The 24,430-nt window shown below is 48.6% G+C and overlaps 1 protein-coding gene across 1 annotated transcript in view; it reads left to right on the top strand.

Annotated features, from left to right (window-relative positions):
• The first annotated feature begins 740 nt into the window (after positions 1 to 740).
• MEA1 (male-enhanced antigen 1) overlaps positions 741 to 24,430 on the top strand; it is a 63,850-nt gene continuing 40,160 nt past the window's right edge. Inside the window, exon 1 of the mRNA XM_078647247.1 lies at positions 741 to 763. The gene's annotated coding sequence lies outside the window, so the exon portion shown is untranslated. The remainder of the gene's footprint in view (positions 764 to 24,430) is intronic.

The following is a 24,430-nucleotide window of genomic DNA, read 5'->3' as shown; positions in this document are numbered from 1 at the left end:
CCCTCTCACCTCGGGCACCATTCAGCCATCTGCAATCATTCAAACACCATATCAATAAAATCAAAAAATCACTTTATCGTGTTCGTTTTTGGCCGTTAACCTATGACATACAGGTTCTACATATTGCAGAATGGATCATTTTTCAAGTATATGTGGAACTGAAAATCGTGTAAAAAAACGACATTTAAAAATTGTATGGGGTCTAATCCTGATAATGGGTTAGAAAAGCACGGCGTGAAAAGTTCTCTTTTCTACCACAGTAACGATGCAGCGTAAAGGCACATTTTCATACTGAGAAAGAAGTGTTCTATGTGGAACTAAAAATAGTGTAAAAAAAACGACATTTAAAAATTGTATGGGGTCTAATCTTGATAATGGGTTAGAAAAACACGGTGTGAAAAGTTCGCTTTTCTACCACAGTAACGATGCGGCGGAAAGGCACATTTTCATACGGAGAAAGAAGTGTTCTTCCTTTAAGAAAAACCGAGTTCTGTAAATTACCTTAAAAGCTCGCATTATGAAGACGAGTGTTTCCGCTCAGTTTAAACACCCAACAGGGAAATGTAGTTTCTTGCTTTGCGGGGCGCAGGAACATTACCAATAGTAAACGATCAAAACAAGTGACGTCAGGCGGGCGCGTGCACTTCCGCGCAGGCGCAGAGTGTTCTTGGTCGCTTCTTCGGCACCCGCCCGCCCATCCATCCATCGGGAGCAGAACAGAAGGAGCCCACATGAAAACAGGACAAGAAAAGAGCCTGCTGAGGTAAGGGGGGAGGGGAGCGTGTGTGTATGCAGTGTGTGTGTGTATGCGACGGCGGGGGTGGGTTCTCTGTATGCGTACGTGTGTGTATGTACGCTCGTGTGTATGCAGTGTGTGTATGCAGTGTGTGTGCGCGCATGTGTGTGTATGCGACGGCGGGGTGGGTTCTCTGTATGTATGGGTGCGTGCATGGGTGCTCGTGTGTGTGTGTGTGTGTCTCTGGGTATGCGCATGCGTGTTGGTGCTTGCTTCCGAGGCAGGAGAGGGGCACGGCGCCCTGCGCGCCCACGAGGTGCAATCTGCGCTCGTGCACCTTCTCGTCCGTCCTTCCCTCGAGACAGCTGACTATACGTCTCCGTCCCTGAAAGCATCCTTTGGATGCTAATTCCAGGGCGAGACCTAAAAAGAGAAAATAACTAAAGGAAAACAAAATCAGAACAGGGACCAACCTAGTTAAAAAAATTGAGCGAATAAATGGGCCTTAAGTTTCTTGCGGAATTGAGGGTAATGGGTCATAGATCTAAGCTCTAGAGGCAGGGAATTCCACATAGCTGGGGCAAGGGTAGCGAACTTCGATCCTCCCCATTTCTTCCTCCGAAAGCGGGAGGTTGCTAACAGGGATTGTGTGGATGATCGTAAATCCCTGGTAGGAACATAGGGAACGATCTCTGATGTGATGAAAGCCGGGGCCGCGCCCAGTCGAGCCTGGAAGGTGATGGAAGCTAGCTTGAACTGGACGCGTTCCCGGATAGGGAGCCAGTGCAGGGATTTAAGAAGGGGTGTAACGTGGTGATATTTAGGGAGTTTGAACACCAGTCGTGCCGCCTGGTTCTGGATCAGTTGTAAGCGCTTTAGACAGTATGCCGGAATGCCTGCATACAGGGCGTTGCCGTAATCCAGGCGGGAGATGACCATCGCCAAGATGATCAGTTTTAAGGCATCAAAAGAGAAAAAACGAGATACCTTGCGGATGGTGCGTAGTGACAGAAAGGAAGAGGAAACCACAGAACTAACCTGGGAGTGAAGAGTGAGCTGGGAGTTAAGTTTAATACTTAGGGTTTTAACCGAGGTAGAGGGGACCGGGGGGGAGCCTAGGGAAAGGGGCCAAAAAAGAGAAGACCAGGGACTGGAGCAACCACCTGTCAACACCAACTCGGTTTTATCCGGGTTGAGCTTCAGGTGGTTGTGACTCATCCAGTCCCTGATAAAAATCATAATAGACTGAAAGTTTGAAATGGAAGCAGAGGAAGAAGACAGATTGAAAACAAGTTGGAGGTCATCCGCATAATTATATACGTTGACCTCCATCTGCTGTAAAGAAAAAATAAGGGGGGCGATGTAGAGGTTAAACAAAAGAGGTGAAAGGGAGGAGCCTTGGTGGAGGTGGTAGGGTGGAGGTGGTAGGGTAGGTGGGAGGTAGGGTGGAGGTGGTAGGGTAGGTGGGAGGTAGGGTGGTGGCGGTAGGGTGGTGGTGGTAGGGTGGTGGGAGGTAGGGTGGTGGTGGGAGGGTGGTGGGAGATAGGGTGGTGGTGGTAGGGTGGAGGTGGTAGGGTAGGTGGGAGGTAGGGTGGTGGTAGGGTGGAGGTGGTAGGGTAGGTGGGAGGTAGGGTGGTGGTGGTAGGGTGGAGGAGGTAGGGTAGGTGGGAGGTAGGGTGGAGGTGGCAGGGTAGGTGGGAGGTAGGGTTGTGGTGGTAGGGTAGGTGGGTGGTAGGGTGGAGGTGGTAGGGTAGGTGGGAGGTAGGGTGGTGGTGGTAGGGTGGTGGTGGTAGGGTGGTGGTGGTAGGGTGGAGGAGGTAGGGTAGGTGGGAGGTAGGGTGGAGGTGGCAGGGTAGGTGGGAGGGAGGGTTGTGGTGGTAGGGTGGAGGTGGTAGGGTAGGTGGGAGGTAGGGTGGAGGTGGTAGGGTAGGTGGGAGGTAGGGTGGTGGTGGTAGGGTGGAGGTGGCAGGGTAGGTGGGAGAGAGGGTTGTGGTGGTAGGGTGGAGGTGGTAGGGTAGGTGGGAGGTAGGGTGGAGGTGGTAGGGTAGGTGGGAGGGAGGGTTGTGGTGGTAGGGTGGAGGTGGTAGGGTAGGTGGGAGGTAGGGTGGAGGTAGGGTGAAGGTGGGAGGTAAGATGGAGATAGGGTGGAGGTGGTAGGGTGGTGGTGGTAGGGTGGTGGTGGTGGTGGTATGGGGTTAGTAGTAAGGTGGTGGTGGTGGTGGTATGGTGTTGGTAGTAGGGTGGTGGTGGTGGTGTTGGTGGTATTTTGTTGGTAGTAGGGTGGCGGTGGTATGGTGTTGGTAGTAGGGTGGTGGTGGTGGTGGCGGTGGTATGGTGTTGGTAGTAGGGTGGTGGTGGTGGTCGTGGTGGTGGTATGGTGTTGGTAGTAGGGTGGTGGTGGTGGTGGTTTGGAGTTGGTAGTAGGGTGGTGGTGGTGGTGGTATGGTGTTGGTAGTAGGGTGGTGGTGGTGGTGGCGGTGGTATGGTGTTGGTAGTAGGGTGGTGGTGGTGGCGGTGGTATGGTGTTGGTAGTAGGGTGGTGGTGGTGGTGGTATGGTGTTGGTGTTGGTGTTGGTGGTGGTGGCGGTGGTAGGGTGTTGGTAGTAGGGTGGTGGTGGTGGTGGTGGTATGGTGTTGGTAGTAGGGTGGTGGGGGTGGTGGTTGTAGGTGTTGGTAGTAGGGTGGCGGTGGTGGTATGTGAATGGCTCAAGTCTCCTAGCTGTCTGATAGGTATTTCTTTGAGATGGGTACGGTTGCGGTACAGACATGTGATGGACAGCTTGACAGGTCACCCAAACCTCTCAATGTTCTACTGTTGAGCCGGTGGGTCTGCAGTGCCCGCAGGGCTTCGGTTGTGTATGGCGTGGTATTGTCTGTGCCCTTTATTATGGCGGCTTTGAGACCAGGGCTTTTCATGGGTTTGGCAGCTTCCCCTTGGCTCAGTCCACCTCTTCTCTTATGGATTGCGTATTATTTAGGGATGGGCACTGTGTAAGCACAAACATGCGTGTGCTGCCCCGACATTCAGCTCTTCACCCTATGGCTCCCATCACAGCATCCACAGACAGACTCCACGTGTATTTACTGAGCATGGAATGGATTGTAAAACATAAACTGGTGTGTTCTGCTCCCCCATTCTGTGTCTAGGGTGGGCTGCAAAAGTGGAGTGTGCTATAAAGGTAGCAGTAATGGTGACAAGCAGACTTTTTTTAGTTTTTTTTATAGCACAAACTTGGCCCAAAGCCATTGGAGCGCCTTATACGCGCACCAATTACATTACCTTCATAAACAAGAGCCCGTCCGTGCTCTGTGTGCTAACCCTCCACAGGAGAGGGTACACTCTTGATTTTTCTATTTAACCCTCACCTACCGGGGTTGCCCCTTGGTGGCATGCTTTATCATAGGGTTCCTCCCCTTCCGCTGCAGAACGGGGCGTGCTGCGACCTGCGAGTTACGAGGGAACACTAAGCAGTGTGCTCTAAATGATGAAAAGAATAGAAGTGGGCGGAGTGTTCTTGGAGGTTTAAAAATACCTCCCTGGTAGGTAAGAGATACTTTAATCCGCCCTCAGGGCGGTACAATTACAAAACGAGGAGAAAATAGAATGTGCAAGTCATAATTAGGGCTCCCGGTTTCATGGTATTTATTTTTTAAACATTTCCATCTGTATTTTTCCATATTTATCTTTTCGCCATCTTATTGGTATTTATCCATTTTTATTTTTGTGTTTTGAGAATAAATGGAGTTGTAAAAGGATACATTCCCACATGTATTTAACTCTTATCCGTGCACTCATAAGTGGATACCTCTTGTGTTTTAGCAAATTAAGCAGCCACATATAACAAAACACTAAGCCCAAGGGGTTAACATATTAGTGCGATAGTGCAAATATATGTTAACCTCTTGGGCGCGGCCACGATTCTGCGTCTGTGCGGCCGTTTTAATGAGTGGGCGGGTTCATGACGACCCCCAGCCGTCATCAGCACACGCCCACCGTGATGCATGATGGACTGGGGCCGTCATCAGCATGGAAGGGGTTAACTGTATTTGAGGAAATCTGATCCTGTTTTGTACCTCCCCATTCTGTCTCTCTGCTCAGCTTTTGTCCTGAATTCATGAAAGACAGCATGGAGAGTCTTTCACAAAATAGTACTATTTCCAGTATTTCTCCGCTTTTAAAAATAGGTCCAGGAAAGAAACACATTGTTTTCTGTCTGTATTTATCTGTAAAGATCAGTGTAATCGGAAAGCTGGGAGCCTTAGTTATAATGTACCTGTCCTTCTAGTGGTCGACATGTTTCAAGCCCATCCCCATGGCTCTTCTTCAGGAGTAAGGATCTTACTCCATGATTCCACTCCTGGCGTAGTGCGGACGCAAAGTAACTGCACACACTCTGCAGGCTAAGGATAAAAAGATGTATTGTACCTACTTGCTGTTACTGCTTGGCAACACAAATGAGACAAAACATTTGCACCATAGGTGCTCCGGGGCAAGGCGAGCCTGTAGTCACACTTACACCAAGGCGTCCCCTCGGCCCAATCACCTGTGAATCCACACCGGGGTCGATTCACACGCAGAGTGTGTCCAATTACTTTGACCATTCGACCATTAGAAAGGCAGGCTATAGTTTAGAGTCCCAACAGGGCAAACTCAGCCCTTCAGTCTTGAAAGGTTGACATGCGAGTGCCCGTTCATAAAGTGGCTACTGGTAGCATCGGTTATTTACAGCCACGCCTGGGGTTTTACATAGCACACCAGGAAACAAAGGATTATGTTAAAGAGGTACAAGTTATTATTCATGTAAACTTCACTTGTAGTGAATGCAACATTTGCCTTATACCTATAGACGGCTTTGTATCTGCTTTGGTTACAATGTTGGAGCTTTAGTCTTCTCAGCACTATGATCCTTGTATGTGCATAGAGCCACACGATTAGTAAACTGTGTCTGTTACTAGTACCTGTATTACCATTTCTAACAGCAAAAAAGAATTTGAATTATAAAAAGGAATCATTTAATCAGGGATTTATAAAGCTTACTACTCACCTGTGAGGGTCTCAAGGCGCTGGGGGGAGGAGGGGGTGCAGCTCCAGTTCAGTCGAAAAGCCAGGCCTTGAGGTTCTTCCTGAAGGTGTGCTGGGTGGGGGAGCATCAGTTGTTGACTGGGAGCATATTCCAGGCTTTGGCTGCGATGTAGGAGAAGGCTCTTCCTCCTGCTCTGGTACGGCAGATGCGGGGGTCTCTGCGAGGGCGAGGTCGGCGAAGCAGAGGTTCCTCTTGGGTACGTGGAAGGAGACTCTCTTGTTGACGTATTTGGGTACGATGTTGTGGAGGGATTTGTAGGCGTGGCTGAGGAGCTTGAAAGTGACCCTCTTCTCGACCGGGGAGCCAGTGGAGGTCTCGTCGGTGTTGGGTCATGTGTTTGTGCCGTGGGGTTCCAAGGACGAGTCTGGCTGTGGCATTCTGGATGGTTTGAAATCTGTGAAGGAGAGTTCTGTTGATTCTGGTGTAGAGGGCGTTGCCGTAGTCCAGTCTACTGGTTATGAGAGCGTGGGCGACTATTCTTCTGCATTCGGGGGGGATCCATTTGAAGGTCGTGCAGAGGATCCAGAGGCAGTTGAAGCTGGTGGAGGTGATGGCGTTGATCTGGCAGGTCATGGTGAGGGATGAGTCGAGGATGATTCCGAGGTTCGAGCGTCGTCTGTCGGGTTGGATGGGCTCCCGAGGGCGGACGGCCACCAGGTGTTGTCCCAGGCGGAGGTGGAAGTTCCGAGGACGAGGACCTTTGTCTTCTCCGAGTTGAGCTTCAGGCAACTGCTTTTCATCCAGGCGGCGACGTCCCTCATTCCATGCTGGAAGCTGAGTCTGGTGTCTTCGGGGTTCTTGGTGAGGGAGAGGATGAGCTGGGTGTCGTCGGTGTAGGATGCTATTCTGAGCCCATGCTGTCTGATGATGGCGGCGATTGGGGCCATGTAGATGTTGAAAAGCGTGGGGCTGAGTGATGACCCTTTGGGGTACTCCGCAGTTGATATCGGTGGGTTCAGATAGGAATGGAGGGAGTCTGATCCTCTGGGTTCTGCCGGAGAGAAAGGATTGGATCGATTCGAGGGCGGTTCCTTGTATTCCCACATCGTGCAGTCTGGCTGCGAGTGTGCGATGTGAAACGGTGTCGAAGGCTGCGGAGAGGTCCAGAAGGATGAGGGCCCCAGTGTGTCCCTGGTTGAGTAGTATGCAGATGTCGTCAGTGGCGGCGAGGAGGGCGGTCTCAGTGCTGTGGTTGCTGTGGAATCCAGACTGGGAGTCGTCCAGGATGGAGTTCTCTTCGATGAAGGCTGTCAGCTGGGTGTTTACGAGTCTCTCTGTGACTTTGGCGGCGAAGGAGAGGAGAGATATGGGCCAATAGTTTTTCAGGTCTCTCGGGTCGGCCATGGGCTTCTTAAGGAGGAGTTTCACCTCTGCCCGCTTCCAGGTGTCTAAGAAGATGCCTGATTCAAAGGAGGCGTTGATGGTACGTCCCAGTTCGGGTGTGATGGTGGCGGCGGCCCTGTAGTAGATGTGCGGTGGGCAGAGGTCCGTGGAGGCTCCTGAGTGGGTGTTCCTCATGGTCACAGTAATGTGTTCGACGGTGGCAGGATTCCAGGTTGTGATGGTCGGCTCTTTGTCGGTGGTGGTGGCGAGAGGGGTGGTGTCCGGCGTCTGTTCGCTGAAGTTGTCTCTGTTCGCTGAAGTTGTCATGGAATGTCAGGCATGAAGCAGGGGACGCAGAATTTTAACACCGACCCCTTATATTTTGCTTTCTTAATGTAGTGGAACACAGAAAATGGAAAGAAACAATTGTAAACATTAATAAAGTGTGGAGGAGTTGTGGGATTGAGTGTAAATTGCAGATTTCACACCCAAAAGATCTGCTTATGTATCCCGCTCCACCCGCTGAGCAGATTGTGTGATCTTGTGCGTATCATATTACCACGCTACTTCACTTGGCCTAGGCTTCAATGTTTAACAAAATTCCCATGTGATGGGAAGAGGTTCGGTTTGCCGTTCTCAGTTTTGGTTTGATAAATTATCAAAAAAACGTCTGTACGTATCTTGCATCCAAGCGTCAGCTGCCATATCACATAATCCGCTGCCCACGTCTATAAGACGCTCTGCTTGCAATAAGTGGTACTGACTTCTCCTCATTGTCTGGGCACATCACGTGCAGGCTGCTCTCTCACTTCTACTGCTGCACCAGATGTGAAAGTGCACAGCCAGCAACCTTAAAACCCCTGTGGGCATTATACCGTGCTGTTGGGCTGGGGGAGACAGGTAGGAAACACATGCACTCCTATGGAGTGCTGTATGTCAGAGAAGCAAGCAACAACTAAGACAATGGGGTGAGGGGACAAAAGAACTTCAATCGCAGTGAAAACAGCGGATGGAAACTAATCAGAAAGAAGCTATCAGTACTTGGTCTGTGCTCCACACAAGAAGAACCAAACAAAGGCAAAATGAAACTGGCCCGCTTTGACCAATCAGGAGGTAACAAATAAAAGTGACATTGAAGCCAACCAATGGTAAGCTAAGGGTTCCCCTTTTAGTTAACAAAATGCCTCACAAGTGACACGGAACAAGAAGGAGACGATGGAGGAAGAGAAAGATGGATTGAGTGAAGAGGAAGGAGAGAACGAGATGGGGGAATTGTCAGGAAAAGAGTGGGACACTAAGAAAGGGGGGAGAGAGACAACAAAGTAAAAGAGAGCGGCGAATGGTAAAGAATGGAGGCAGCGGGTTGGGAGGTTGCCCGCCTGTAAAGACGAGGGAGCAGCGGCCACTACCTCGCTCACTGTCCTAGTTCCCTTCTATGTCCAGCAGCCCAGGGACCCTCAACACCGGCCGGTGAAGTCCATGGAGAGTGGTTCACATCTTACACGTCAGGCTGACTGTGACTGGGCACGCTTACTTTGGGCAGGTCACGCCTGTCACTCACGGTCAATCCTTGGTTTAAATCTTTCCCCAGCACAGGGCTCAGAGGGACGCAGTGGGAACAACATTAGCGCCTACAGCTGCCAAGTACCCGCTTCAGATTACAAAATGGTTCGATTCACGACATTGCAAAAGCACTCCAGGAGCATGGCAGCTGTTAGGTTTAATGTCTGGACTACTATTGACTTACAGAGCAACTTGAGATATTTATCTCATTAGATAAACTGTTTTTCATTTCACTTCACAGTGTCACTCAAAGTTTACACAGAGGCATTCACGTGTGTACCTGACAACATCAACGTGTCACACAGCAGCTAACCGAAACCGTGGCATGTTTTGGATAAACAACGAACCCCATACATCCCTGTGACCAGAAGAGTCTGAGGAACCCTTTTGTGGAAGAACGTGGAAGCATATTATCAAGGACGGCGTTAAAAGCTAAAGCGGCGATAATGGGCTTGATAATAGGCCCTGGAGAATTCCAATAGAAGCCCAGGTTAACACCAGAACCCGGGCTTCTATTGGAATTCTCCAGGGCCTATTATCAAGCCCATTATCGCCGATTCCTGCCGCTAAAGCAGCGATAACATTAACGCAGTTCCATGATAATCTGCCCCGTTATGACTGCTGCTGTGCGAACTGCACCAAACATCACACAAAGAGATTAGGGTTAGGAGATCCTACGTCCTGAGTAGGTGCAGATGAATGAAGCTCACACTGCTGATCCTGTCGGGCACTAACAGAGCTCTCTGGGAGAAGTCTGCCTAGGTGGAATCCTGCAACACAGACAAGGCACTGCTGAATCAAGGACACTTGAGGCCACTACACCAGTGTCCTAAAGGATTCAGCATTACAGAGGGTAAAGAAGATCTATAAAGTTTAACCTTATCGGTGCTCATGACGAGCTCACCTTGTCATGAGCCACGGTGGCCGTGGGCTCATGACGAGCTGAGCTCGTCATAACAGTTCCAACACTCGCATGCGGGGATAATTCCCCCGCTGTGCTGAGCGTTCGATGAAAATGGGTGTGGCCCTGAAGAGCTCAGCTCGTCATGAGCACACGGCCACCGTGGCTCATGACAAGCTGAGCTCGTCAAGAGCACCGGGGAGCTGTGCGCGCCCCCAACCCTCCAGCACAGCGGGGGAATTACCCCCGCGGCGAAGGGGTTACACCCACACGATCTGAACAGACATCTCTGCAGATGTTTGCACAAGCCCAAGAGGCTGGACCAAAAGAAAGAAGTGCCTCCCTTTCACAGAGTATGGGCCTGTGGACAGGGACCCCAGGCAGTTGAGATTGGACCTTGTTATGTTATGTTATGTTAGCTGTATTTATAGAGCGCATTTTTGCCCCAGTGCGTCCAAAACCTTGTGGGCTGCTGTCAATGTTTGAGCACGTCCTGCTGCTTGTGTCGCGCTGGTTCGGGCTCCCATCCTCTTCTAAAGCGCTGTGGAGAGTTTGGACGATCCCTGACCAGGGCCTGCTGCTGATGCTGGGCCCGGCACCCACGGCGGCTTAGAAGCTCTGGAGGGTGGTGGCCTTCTGGCCCAGCTACAGCTCGCAGGTGCCTCCCCTTACACTCCACACACTCTACCTGACACCACCCTGCCCACCTCCCCACTCTTATACTCCTGCCCCCACTACAGAGTTCACACGGTGTGCACCCACAATATCGGTGGGAGAGACCATAGCGGGCAAAATATTTTAAAAAACATCAACAGGTAAGTATAGATACTCTATGCCTAACTCCACATGTATGCGGTGCACATATCTTCAGGGTACGTAGATGTGGAGTTAGGGATAGTAAATCTATACTTCCCGATAAGCACTTACTTTTCAATATTATGCCCCCCCACCTCCTATATCATTCTATGTCGATATTCCTGGTCTCGATATCCACAAGTACAACTGTTCAGAATACTTTCTTTTTGCTATTAAGAGGCACCACAATAAAAGTATGCATACACACCCCCACCCCCTGCCACCTCTCCCCGGTTCATCCCCAAATTTACAGTTTGTTACTTCTTCGCTTTCTTCCGCTATCAGAGACACGTGTGGGAGGACATCCCCCTCCTCTTTGGGAAAACTAGCTCCCTTAGAGCAGCATTCAACCCCTTCACATTGTCACTTACTATTGCCCCTGCCTGTCACTATGAATCAGTACTTGTGATATGTCTTTCATTACTATGCCTGTACCCATGGTTAATAACAATGTGTAATGATCCTAAAATGATGAAAACCCAATAAAATGGTTTAAAAAACAAGAGGCACCTTAATTACTTATCCAGAATCTCATTGTGATCTTCATAGAGTTTAGAGGCTCTGGGGAGAGAGGGCTGCAGGGAGTTTGCCCTCCTACTGTGAGAGAGTAGGAACTGCTTTCATGGTCACCCCCACTTTTTGCTGGTGTCGTACTGTTTTCTGACTAGTCTGACTGGGATGCTGCTAATCAGGACCCCAGTCTCTGTGCTCTCTCCTGAAATTGGACTATTGTAAGTCCTTAGGTGCCTTCCTAATTGGCTACTGGTGTACCCTTCGAAGTCCCTAGTATATGGTACTAAGGTACACAGGGCATAGGCACACCAGGGGTCTCCCATGGGCTGCAGCAGGTATTGTGCCACACAAGGGAGTCCACTCAGACTGCGACCACGGGCCTGCCATTGCAGCCTGTGTGAGCTGGTGCTAGCACCTCTTACAACAGATATAAGTTTCCTTATATCTGAGGATGCTGCACTTAAAACCTATAAGTCACTGTAGGAAGCTGGCTCTGTATATACCATACCAAAGTGAGGTATAGTGTGCACAGAGTCCAGTGGAACCCCAAAGGTTGGCAGAGGTAAAGTTAGCTAGCACCTCCCTCTCTACTTGTGGAAGTGTGGTCGAGCAGTGAGGCAGTACCAGAGGACAGGGTTAAGCATTTGTTGTACACGCTCAGTCAGCAGATTATGTCAGGGTACAGGACCTCTAAGGGTGGCACAATAAGTGCTGCAGCTCTTAGAGGTCTTCTCTGGTCACAGTGCCCTGGGTACCTGTGGTACCATTTACCAGGGGCTTACCTGTGGCCAGAGATGACAATTGGGTTTAGGCTTCAATGCAGTTTTAGGGAAAGAACACCGGCCCTGGGTACCTGATTAGCAGGAGCCCAGGGCACACTCAGTCAAAGGACATCAGAAATTCAGCAAAAAGTGGGGGCATAGCATGCAGAAAGAGGGCACTTTCTCACACCATACACTGACTTCACCCAACCTGTGCACCTTCTCCAACTTTCCCTCTTCTCTACCCCGACCTTCTGCCTTCCTATGTCCCACTTCTACCCCCTTCCCCCTTGTCCTCCCACTCCAGACCACACCTTTCTCTTCCTCAGCCAGTAGTCAATACTTCTATTTTATTCAATGTATGTACAGATACTTCTCTCTCCTCCTCAGCTGCACCAAGTACTTGCAATCAGCATCTCTTGACGAGTCTCCCTCCAACTTTATTTCTACATCCACCCCCTCTCCACGCTTTCTCTCTCAAGTTTAACGCCCCCCCTGAACCAATCGAACAACCGAACATTTTGTTTCCAGCTCTGCTCTCCCTAGAAAATAAACTGGGACTTCTTTTTTTTTTTTAAACAAATTTTTTATTTCACACAACATACATCATTGTGTACATGTCCTGTGCCATACAAGTTACTGAAAAAGTCCCTTTTCTATATAAACCTAAGTGGTGGACCCAGGTATGCATAGGTTCAAATATAGGAAATCCCGATAAAGGGTGTATCTAGCTAGTCCAGCCCAATTACTCAATAAATGTTAAAAAATAAACAGTAATCCCCCCCTCCCTAAACCCACCATCGGTGTGCGGAATATGTTACAGTCAAGGTGGTTAGTAAGCACAGAAGTCGTCAGACAATAGTTCGTGCTATGTACCTGTCGTGTTATAGGGGTGTGCTCCAATCACGGTATTAGTTCTCTAATTTGTGCCTTGCGTCGTAATCGTGCAGTGCTTGTACCAGTGCGTCCCATGCTTGCGCCATTTCTAAAGCCTTGTCATTCTGTTGGCGCCGTGCAGATTGGAACCTCAAAATGCTTTCCCCATCAGCCCATTTAAGAAACTCGTTTCGCCACCTAGTGCCCGTGGGTCCCGTCACTGCCTTCCAGTATCGTGTAATTTCACGCTTTGCAAGGATGAGCCCCATATCTATAAATTTGCTCGTAATCTTATTTTTAGGGGTGTGAGGGAACCAATGTAGAATCCCAACGGCCATGTCAAATACTAAACATCTCTCCGTTATCTCGTTAAGAGTGTCGCTCACTGCTTTCCAGTAAGGAGTCAAGACAGGGCAAGTCCATAGCATATGATCTAATTCTACACCAACTGCCATGCATCTGGGACATCCTGCGGAATCTACAGCAAAGTATTTTTTGATCTTCCCCGGGGTCAGGTATGCTCGGTGGAGAATGTAGAAGTGCACTAGCTCCTTTCTCCCCCTGTGTTATCCTCTGGTCTGTCCTGATCTTAGCGCTGGGATACTCATGGGTGACTACGCGCTCTACAAAAACCTAATAATAATAATAACTAGCTGAAATTGCGCATTGCGAGTACTCTTCCAAGCCCTTTTCATCAATTGCATCCAAACTGTCTCAGGGATCTCCCTGCCTATATCAGCTTCCCATTTACCTTTCAGCGCCACTAGAGGAGGCAATCCTTCATTGATCATTCTGGAGTAAAGGCATGAGACCGCTTTAAATGTTCCCGCTGCCATCATAGTATATTGGCAAGCCATTGTAGTTCTAGGGTCTGTGGGCCCTCCTGTCCAATGCGCTTGTATTGCTTGTGTGAGAGCCGAATACAGTAGGAAGTCCCCTTTAGGCAGATCATATCGGTCCAAGAGTGCCGGAAACGGTAATAGCGTTCCGTTTTCGTAGAGGTCCCCCAAGACTTGGATCCCTGCTTCCTCCCATCTCTGCAACTGCGACCAGTCTCCGCCATGTGGTAATGCTGTCAGCATTCCCAGCGGGATTTCGGGGGCGTATGGGTGCAACACGCCCGCCCTACGCTGTGTACGGTTCCAGCATAATCTAATCATTTTCTCCTCTTGCGTGAGATCTCGAAGGTCTAATTTCTGCTGTAGTGCAATGAAAGAAAGCACATGGCGAGGTATTCCTAGGCCCTGTTTATTTTCGGGTCCTCGAAATTCGCGTGCTATTTCCTGGGTGTAGGTCTGCAGTTGAGCTGCTAAATAGTACAGTTCAAAGTCAGGGACCGCCAAACCCCCTTCCGATTTAGGTCTCATTAACGTTGTTAAGGCTACCCTGCGTCGACCCGTCCCCCAAAGGAAGGACACTATCATGGATTTCAGGAGCTTGAAGGTAGCAGGAGGAATCCAGATGGGCAGAGTTCTGAAGTAATAGAGGAGCCGTGGGAGCGCCACCATTTTGAGTAGCGCTATCCGGCCCGCCACCGATAGTGGGATAGTAGCCCAAAAGGACATGCTGTCCTTCAACACTCTGATGCCGCGGGTAATATTTCCCTCCAATACGTCGGCAAGGGCGTGGTAGACATAAACCCCTAGATATTTCAGGCAGCTGGGCTCCCATCTGACCGCTCTGGTCGTGGAGGGCTGGGTCTCCCCCTTGCGTACTGGAAATAAGCATGTCTTAGACCAGTTAACTTTGAGGCCGGACAGTTCGCCAAAGTTGGATAAAAGATTGTCGGCTCCTACTAGAGCCCCGTCGGCATCCTCAAGAAAGAGCAATAAGTCATCAGCATATAGCAATATATATTGCTGCCCAATCTTGCTCCGCAATCCTCCATAATGGACTCCCGTACGGATTGACATTGCGAGGGGCTCCACTGCCAATGCAAATAGCAGCGGAGATAGTGAACACCCCTGTCTCGTGCCTCTTTCTACTGGGTATTGTGGCGATATTAGTGTGCCCGTCTTCACTCTAGCTATTGCCGAGGCATATAGCACAGTGGTACACTTCAGGTAATCCTCTCCCACACCAAAACGCCTAAGCACTTTGTAAAGGTATTCCCATTCTAGGCTGTCAAATGCCTTTTCTAAGTCGACCGATAATATCAAGTTTTCAAGTTTAAATACTTTATTCGACAACACTGTCATAAAAGCATGTTTCCCTAAGCTAAACACAATAAATACTACACTAAATTTTTAAGAACAAGATAAAATACAGATTAAATGCCATTCATGATATACAGTGTTGGCGGATATTTCAATTTAAGAAAATCACGCGTTATAAAATCCAAGTCACAGCACTGGGCCTTACAAAGTTAAATTACATTTCCCATAATTAATTACAATTTTAAAGTGCGCGTGCGTATTATCCAGGCCCACCCCATAAATTTGGCTACAGCGATTGCGAGATTGGGGGCACAGTTAGATCTTAGTATCCTTAGTGCCTCTGAATAATTCCTTGTCCCCAGATTCCTGCAAGCCGGCTTTAGCCATCTACTTCTTGGGGCAGCATATAATGGGCAAACAAACAGAAAATGTGGGATGTCCTCTACATGTGCTTTACAATAGGAGCAAGTTTTTACGTTGTCAGGGGACCATTTGACTGTGAAGGCATTAAGGGGTAGGGAGCCAATTCTAAACTGAAAATACAGCTTTCTATTTAGGGGTTTAGAAATCAAATCCCAGTACTGTTCACATTTAGGCATAATTTTAAAATCCAAGAACTGGGATGTCAACATGGATGATTGGTTGGAAATCAGTACCATATTAAATATCATATCCCAATAAAAGATTTTCAATGATGCCTTAGATGGAAATACATGTGGGTCTACTGCTGTCCACAAATGGTCTAGGTGCAATTTTTGGAGCAAGTTCCTAACTTCTTTAAGCCATGATATTTTATGAAAACGATCAGAGCTAACAACATCCATAAGAGCAGCTGTATAATGACTCAGTTCAGGAGTAGTTTTTACACGCCTCCAATATAGGAGGGGACGCAGTCTGGCCATGTCCTCTATCTTTTTCCTCCCGAGGTCATATTGTAGCGGGATCGAAGGAGTGCTCTGGGGTACACCAATCATTCGTCGAAGACATTTGCTTTCTGCGACGACTAAAGTACTCAAATTCGTGAAACCCCATAGCTCTGATCCGTATAGGCAAGCTCCCAACACTTTCATACTATAAATCTCCATTATTGGCTGAATGGGTTTTGTGAATGAAGATTTATGTTTTTGTGCTATTGCCCCTGCCAATTGATTGAACTTTAGCACCACGGAGTCCATATGGGATTTCCAGTTCATGTTGGACTGTAAGGAAATGCCTAGATAGGTGAAAGCATTCACTTCCTCCAGTATAGATCCATTAAAATACATCTTCCCCTTGAATTTCTTGACAGGATTCAGATTCATAAACTTAGTCTTTGTTGTGTTTAATTCCAAGCCCCGAATCCGACAGAAGTCACCAAAGGCGTTAATTGTCTTTTGTAGTCCGCTGGGGTCCGCGAGACCAGCAAAGTGTCATCAGAAAACATTAATACTGGGACCCGCTCCCCATCTAATATTGGGGCATCTGTCGTAAATTGTTTTAGAAAGTCAACTATACCATTGATGTATAGGGAAAATAAGGTGGGGGCCAGGACACAGCCCTGCCTTACCCCCCGATCCACCGGGAAGGATTCAGTGACATCTCCCTGGGCACCCCACCTAATCCGGGCATAGTTGTTTTCATGCAGCCTCATGAGCAGAGTCAACAATTCGGGGCTTATTCCGAGATCCCGCAAGACAATCCAAAGTTTTTGTCGGGGTACTAAATCGAACGCTGACTTCAAATCCACGAAGACAGCATATAATGGACCATTTGTCAGAGTTACGTTTTTCCAGAACATAGTTAAAAAGTGGAATACCTGGTCAACAGAGCTAGTTAGGGGGCGGAAACCAGCTTGGTACGGGGAGAGGATATCCTTATCATCTATCCAGGCTTGTATTTTATTTTGTATCATCCTGCCCATCAGTTTTTGTGCAGCGTCGATAAGGCTGATGGGCCTATAATTACTTGGTAGAGCCTTGTCCCCTTTTTTAAAAACTGGTATTATCTCCGCACCCTTCCATGATACTGGGATCATGGCTCCTTGTGCAATAGCGTTACCAAGCCATACAAAATATTTACACCAGTTGGCCCTGTCAGTTAAAAACACATCCGCTGGTATTCCATCAATTCCTGGCGCCCTTCCTCTGGTTACTCCATCCATTGCCTCATGTGCGTCTTTCAATGAGAATATTCCTTGGGTATAAAATACCCTTTCTGGAGGGGTTTCAATTGGAGGAGGCAAATTGTCTGCATATTGTGGTTTAAAAAAGTCCACCCAATCCTCCTTTGCTACATGGTTTTTCGGGCAGTCTGCTATTCCCCCGTTGCCCCACTTTAATATGGCCCAAAACTCTTTCTGATGCTTGGCTGCACATGCTTTCTTCAGATCTAACCATGTATTCTCATCCCACAGTCTTTTTGCCTTGCTTTGTGCTTTCCTATAATCATTCCTTGCCTTTAATACTCCTATTTTAGTTCTCAGCGCTATACTGAGTTTCTGACGCGCTTCTCTGCAGGAGTGGTCATACCACGCTCTTTTTATTGGTGGTCTGGCACCCTTCCTCTGCTGGGTTTTTTTTTTTAAATAACTTCTGTAAGTTAGCAAAAAACTTTGGCTGTGACTCTTCAATCAATTGATTAAAATTTAATTCACTAGTAAGATTTTGTAATCTGGTGACCTCTAGACTAACTATTTCATCTAAGGCCTGCATATTCCCGAGATTATCTATCAATGTTGCCCATTTAATATGACGGAGATTATTGGATGAAACAACATCTAGTGTCGTAGCACCCTTTTTCTGATTAGTTAAGTTTTCACCTTGTTCCAGATTAATGAGCAGGCACAATGGATTGTGGTCGCTCTCCAATCTCGATGTCACTTGCATGTCTACCACTTTGTACCAGTCTCTAACATCTATAAGAATATAATCTATCCTGCTACTTGACCTCAAGTTGTCAAAGGTGTGTTTACCCTGAGGGTCAGAAAGGGTACGGCCATTTACTGCCCTCAGTCCCCTGGACAGGCATATGCTCTTGACCTGTATTGCTACTTCTGTCCACTTCTTTACCAGCGGCAGATCCAGTTGGGGAATACCCCATTTGGTGTCTTCCTCTTGGGCCAGTTCATTATCCTCACAACCTAGAGGTTCAAATGTCGTATTCAGATCTCCCCCCACTAGGATAGTGTAGTGTGTGGGTAGGATCTCTAAATCATTGTCTAATGCACCTATCACATCAGAGGCTATGCCCCCTAGTGTTCCCCTGGCATAGATATTATATAAGACCAGGTTCTGACCATCGGCCCAGGTGAGCACTAATGGGAGTAGGTCACAATTGTTGGTGGGTCTCTGTTTGATGGTGCATTGTAAGGATTGTCGTACCCAAATAATTAGGCCCCCTGAGGGCCGCCCTTTGGTATTCTTTTTCGCAGGTACATAGAAATTTAAAAAGCCCTGACTAAAAATTGGTGCCACTGCCCAAGTTTCCTGCAGCATGATAACATCATGACTGTCAATAAACTCACACCATTCCGGGGTCTCTAATTTGTGGTGGATTCCCGCTATATTCCAAGAAATAAGTTTAGTGCTACCTTTTATCTGAGTAGTGCTCTTTTGTAAAAGAGTACACTGGTTAAGGGGAGACAAAAGAGGTGAGGGTCTACTTTCCTCATCGCTTGCAATAGTGTAGGTATGTTGAAAATTAGTACGTTTTGGTGAACATTATCTGCGCCATCTTGCCTCTTCCCCTGATGCCACACTTTTGTCGTGCGCGCCCGCCATTTTTTTAAGATGCCCCGATCAGAACGAACCCTTTTGCATGCCGCTGGCCCCTGACATAGCCCTTCGCCTTCACTAAGCCTGCACGCTGACCACCCCCTGCTTGCACCTGCCTTGAGTCATAAACCCCTCTTCGGCGCTGCTCTGCCCCAGGCCCTCATCCTGTTCCCAGCGCGACACCTCCCTGCTTCCCTTTCATGATCTCCGGCCCTTAGATGCAAACCCCCTTTTTCCCCGTGTGCCCGTTTTGTCTTCCCCGTTCCCAGGCCGACACCCAGCTCTGCCGATACCATTCCTTGCCCCTCCCCGTACAATAGAAAGCTTCCCCCATCAAAGGATCCCCGGGTTGATCAAAGCCCCCACTCCATGAGATCCGATCAAACCCCCCACATTCCGTGAATCGGCGGAATATCCAGCTGCGTGATACTCATCACCTGTTGTGACTAGGGTGGGGACTTCAACTGTAAATGTGTGTGGGAACGGGCCCAAAGGGGAGTTCCGGGAATGTCTTTTCCATACATCAAAGCTTTAACATGAATGTGTAATCTACAATAAAGTCATAAAACAGTGTATAAGAGGCCAGGCCTCAGAAATGTATCTAGAGCACCTCAGAACGATACCTTCTGCCGGTTTTGTTGTGTTCTCCTCCGGAGAGAATAAAAACCTTGTTTCCTGCTTTCCAGTCTCCAGCGCCTGCCTCTTCATTGATTAAATAACTAGAGGGTCACAGAGGCAATACCGCCGGGCAAATATCGATTGTCCCCGACCCGACTCAGGTTTTAACAATTGGCGCCCAACGTGGGGCCCATCAGCGACTCGTGGATCCAGTGGGAGAGGTCCCGACGACAGAGTGAACGACTGCAACGATCGGGAGAGCTCTTGCCCAATAGACCCTCGTCTGGCAGCCGATCATCCGAACTTCACTAGTTCCGAACAGACCTCTCTCGAGTGATCTACGGTCCTGACTGGGGACCATCAGGAGTGCCGTGAGAAATACGATAAAAAGAGGACGATCGGGCGCTGGATTCGGAAGACAAGAAACTGTCCACATGGTCCGGGTAAGGTCGTGTAATCACGACAAGTTGCGAAATGATTGCTTGATTGTTTGATTGTTTAAAAATACTAGTATTGCTCTTTATTTATTTGGAGATTCACTGTCTACAAACGGAGAAACAACGGGCTCTCTCTTTGCAAGCAGTGGAGGATAGGTAGGGCAGCAGCCGTGCTTATTTTTTTCTCCCCCACTCAATAATTACTTGAAACTGAACTGTTGTTCGCAAAACTATTGTTTCCTGGAGATTCCCTGTCTGCAAACAGGGAAGAGACCACCCTTTTTGCAGATAGTGAAAAGGGTAGGTAACGCAGATCTTTGCGGACCTACTCATTCTCCCCATTGTTATTTATTGGTCTTTTTGTTATTTTTTGATCCATGAGGTATTCACTGCCTGCAAACAACGTTGAATAGAAATATTCTGTCCAGTCTTTGCACCTAGTGATAAGATAGGCAGTGCTGACTTTTTAGTCCCTCGTTACGAGCCGTCATGTCTGTCTTCTCCCCACTGATTAATAGCCTGTTTAGCCCGGACCGTGTATTAGAGGTGGACCATATAGCTCCACTAGAAGGCACCCCTAATAAGGACATGTTCATAAACTATGGATTAGTCACCATAGCCTATAATAAATTGTGGCACAGGTATACCGAAGAGAGTCAAGACAAACAGTGGCCACTGGCAGGATCCTTTGACCTTGATAAAATAGAAACGTTAGAAATAGCCCTTCGAAATAATAAGACAACGCCAATTATGCTCGACAGTCTCGGTATGTGGCGCAGAGAGGCTATGCAACGACAGAGAAAAGACGAGGACAAACCAAGTAGAGAAATATACCGACAGGACAACCCCAGGACACCGCTACCCACAACTTATCCCCCGACACTATGCAAAAGACGACCAGACTTAGGGCCAGACCAATGCGCTTTTTGTAGGTATGTCGGACACTGGAAAGCCCAATGCCCGACTCTACTGAGCGTGAGTAAAGGCAAAGGGCCGACAGGAACGACAGACCGGCAGTACGAGAAAAAGCGCGAGACAAAGAAGAACCCGACTTACATAGACAGACCAGACAGAACCACCACGTTTGATTATGCCCGATGGCACAGATTTCGCCAGGACAATTTCAGCGGCATGCTCAAGTTCTCCTAGGTCGGGCAACGTCAAGACGGGAACCCAGCCTCGTTTCAAACTCACAGACGGAAAGAGATAATTATGACCAATAACTGTTTTATATTCGTCTTGGGTCTTTGTATGTCGTACTTGTACTGTCCCCCGTCTGAGTTTGTGTGTATGTAATGTACAAATCTGCGTCATCCCTCTACACGTGTTTCCGTGTTACTCAACCTCTGTTAGCAGAAACTTAGCATAAAAGCAACCTGGAAAGAAAGAAATGGTAAAACAAAATCCGTAGACCATTAATGAACTTGAACTTTTAATTTAGCACAACAAACAAGGAATAATAACGGTAAACTGTAGAAAATGAAAGTCAAACAGAACATTCGCCCCCCCATTCTGGAACCTTCCAAAGTAGGGCAGGGTTACGGCTACGCCCAACCAACGGCAACCCATATAAGGCGGGCCCGGCCGCCAACTCTTGGTCAGGAAATCTTAACGTATGGGGGAGCCGGAGGAGAGGCAGGAGCCAGCAGCCCGGGCAGTTGTAGGTAGTCCCGCCACATGTCTCCTCAGCCAGCCGCAACGGGCCTGGATAGACTTAAGTAGTCCCGCCACATGTCCAGAGAAGAACGAGGCACCTCTTTCTTTTCCCTTCCGTAACAGCCGCAGCAGCTCTGGACGGCGGGATGTCCTGCACGTACCTCCACAACAATTTGTCCAAGTTGGGCTGGGAGGGAGAGGCGACGCGGACGAGCCTCTCCCACCTCCACCGATAGGAGGTCTCCCAGCCCCCGGCCCGACGCCGAACACCCCCAGTCAGGCGATGGTGCCAATACTTCCACAGCACCGAACACACCATGGTGGCACCCCAGTACTTGCGCAGCACCGAACGTGCAATGGTGGCCATATTTTCGGAACACCGAACCTGCAATGACTGCACTGATACTCGTGCCGCGCCGAATGCGCGCCACAGGTGGCCATACTCCCACAACACTGAGCACAGGACTTGGGGAACACCGGATGTGGAGAGACCTTCATGCGGGGCGATGAAAAGGAGCGGCATGGAGTGCACCGGGAGAAGGAGACGATGCGGACGAGTCTCCCTCGCCCCCCCCCCCAGGTGGGGGCATCACAGCTGCACCCCAGCTGAACGTCCCGCTTTCACACAACAGGGACCTCTTCCTTTCACTCCGAAGGATCTCTCCCACTCTTGCAAACTCGACGAGAGTGGCCCCTGTAGGGCCTCAAAATGGCGTCTGGGTCCGCTGGAAGGCGGGCCCCGGCCACTAGAGTAACTTTGACCAGCAATATAACTCGAACATTTGCCCCCTGGAGCACGAGCCCCCATCTCCGACAGCATCTCCGCAGCCTTGAAGATCCTACAAAGGTCCCCGGCGGAACCTTCGGCCTTTGCAGGCTTCCGGTAAGGGACGGCTGCCTTGATCGCCAACGAAACAAACATGACATTGCCACTCCTTCTGTTAGCATGAATTCTAGAACTGCCGAAAAGGACTCTGGTCCAAACTGCCAGTAATGGGAAACATTTCCCCCTGATGCTGCTTCCGGACTGAGCCGGCCCCGCCCAAAATGGCGCTGGTATCAATCGGAACTTACGAACACCTCGTGGTGTTCCTTCGCACTAATATAAACTTGATGTTCTGAGATTTTATATGATCCTTTGTACACTTGGCTAGAAAAGACAAGGAGAACTCACTCGACGAACAGTATGAAAGGATCCCCGTTACAAATGTTGATTACAAATGTACAATGTATTATATTTTTATAACTGATGTAAACCTCATTTACGACGCACACGTACGGTATGCATATAGGAAATCTGATTACAACTATTATGATTATGCTTCTAAATTATGAAAATAAATGCCCCCGAACCCCCAGCCAATTAATAGACGTTTTAGTTTCTTACAAATGAATGAGTAAAACTTTCCGATGTTTTTATTGCTGCAAACGACACCCCCCACTGTACGCACTTTAGCCATTGCCACGACCGGCCAAATACGACCGCACCCTCATAATCCACATGCTGAAATGATTTTGCAAAATAAAGTTTTTGAAACTATGGACGGGTATTGCATGCTTTATTTTAAAAATGTGGGATCGGTGGGAAAGTTCTTTTCTGTGCACCCTACTCTGCTCTCTCTTTAAGGTTAAAAGAAGATGGTTGCCCAGCCCTGGAGGACGGATCGGATCGACAACACGACACTCCGCCTTCAAAGTACGCGACTGACCCATGAACTCTCGCGTAGAGGAAGACCTTGACTTCCAAGGATGGGTAAAACGAACGGTGTAAATGAGGGAATGTAAAAGGAGGGTGAAATGAAATAATGTAAATGTTATAAAGTACAACGTTCCAAAGTATCAGGGAACGGAGCTGACCCAAGAACCGAAGAACCTTAGAACGCCACAGCGTTGAAAGAGGTTTAAGGATCCCGATAGTGAGATACATCCTTTGACTAGATACCTCGCACTAAGCACCTCTGGTTTCCTTTTTACGTTTCCCCGCACACGACCTATATGGACACACTACCCCCCTCGACTCCAGAAACCATATCCCCGGGGACCCTGCCCCGAGGAGGAAAGACGAGTAAGAGGTAAGTAAAGGACTTATGAATCCATGTATTTGAATATGCGCGAATGCTGTCTCCCCCACCCCCTTTTTTTTTCCTCCCTCTGCAGGTTACATCAGAGATTACAGCCGAGGTGTGGCGAAGATCTGAAGCCTTGCCATGTCTAATACACGAAGCGGACTAGCGCCGCAAGGTGGTGTCTAAGCACGCCTGCAAACTACTCACGTATCGAACAAACCCGAAAAATTAGCACAACCTGATAAAAAGTGATCACCCTTAAACCAGACCGGACGAATGAACCCATGTCACGTATGATGCGAAACTATGAGGGAATGTGTGTGTGACTGAGGCGTTGACCCAACTGGTCGAAGGACCGAGAATGCGAGAAAGTGCGACAAAATGGTACCTCCTTTCTTCTTTCCTTTTTCTCAAGGCACGTCCCCTCTACCCTGTCTAATGCTCAAACTGCATGATTACAAGATTCTAACGCAGACCCGTGAATGCCCTTTACTGTGTAATGCACTAAATAGCCTTTCTTGAATACACTGCCACCCTCTCTGTTGCACGTGTACTATTTAGCCTGCCGTTGCGCTCTCTCTCTCTCTCTCTCTCTCTCTCTCTCTCTCTCTCTCTCCCTCTATTTTTGCACTCCCACTCTTCCGAGTGATTAGCCCCGAAATTGGCAGACTGCCACCCCTAGCACACCACCTAATTGGCTTCAAATACCGTCAGTATTTGCACAAAAACTTGTCTTTAATACAATCACCCTGAGGCCGCGTCATTACCTCTCCTTTTCCGCTAGAAGTCAATGAACCGAGGTTGGGCCGTAAGGGAAAGGACAGGTAAGACGACAGAGGTTCCCTAATCTGACCCGAAATAAGGGAACTACATGTCAACGGCTCCTATGGTATAAAACAAGGACCTCAGAATACGCGACCCTCCCCTCCCCGAATTGTCGCAATACCCAAACCGGAAAAATGATCACCCCTGTTACCTCCCCTGTATCAGCCGCCCAAAAACTGGAATTATGAAACTACCCCTCATTTCCGGTTGTGAGAGATGGGTCGATTTATGCCCTTACCACAAGTTTCCTATGTCCCTGGTTGTTTCCCATAAAACCCCTGTCCTTCCTAATTAAGTAATCGGGCTGT

Source organism: Lissotriton helveticus, chromosome 6 (genome assembly GCF_964261635.1).
Source record: "Lissotriton helveticus chromosome 6, aLisHel1.1, whole genome shotgun sequence".
Taxonomy (NCBI): Eukaryota; Metazoa; Chordata; class Amphibia; order Caudata; family Salamandridae; genus Lissotriton; species Lissotriton helveticus.
This window is presented reverse-complemented; position numbering and strand designations above follow the sequence as displayed.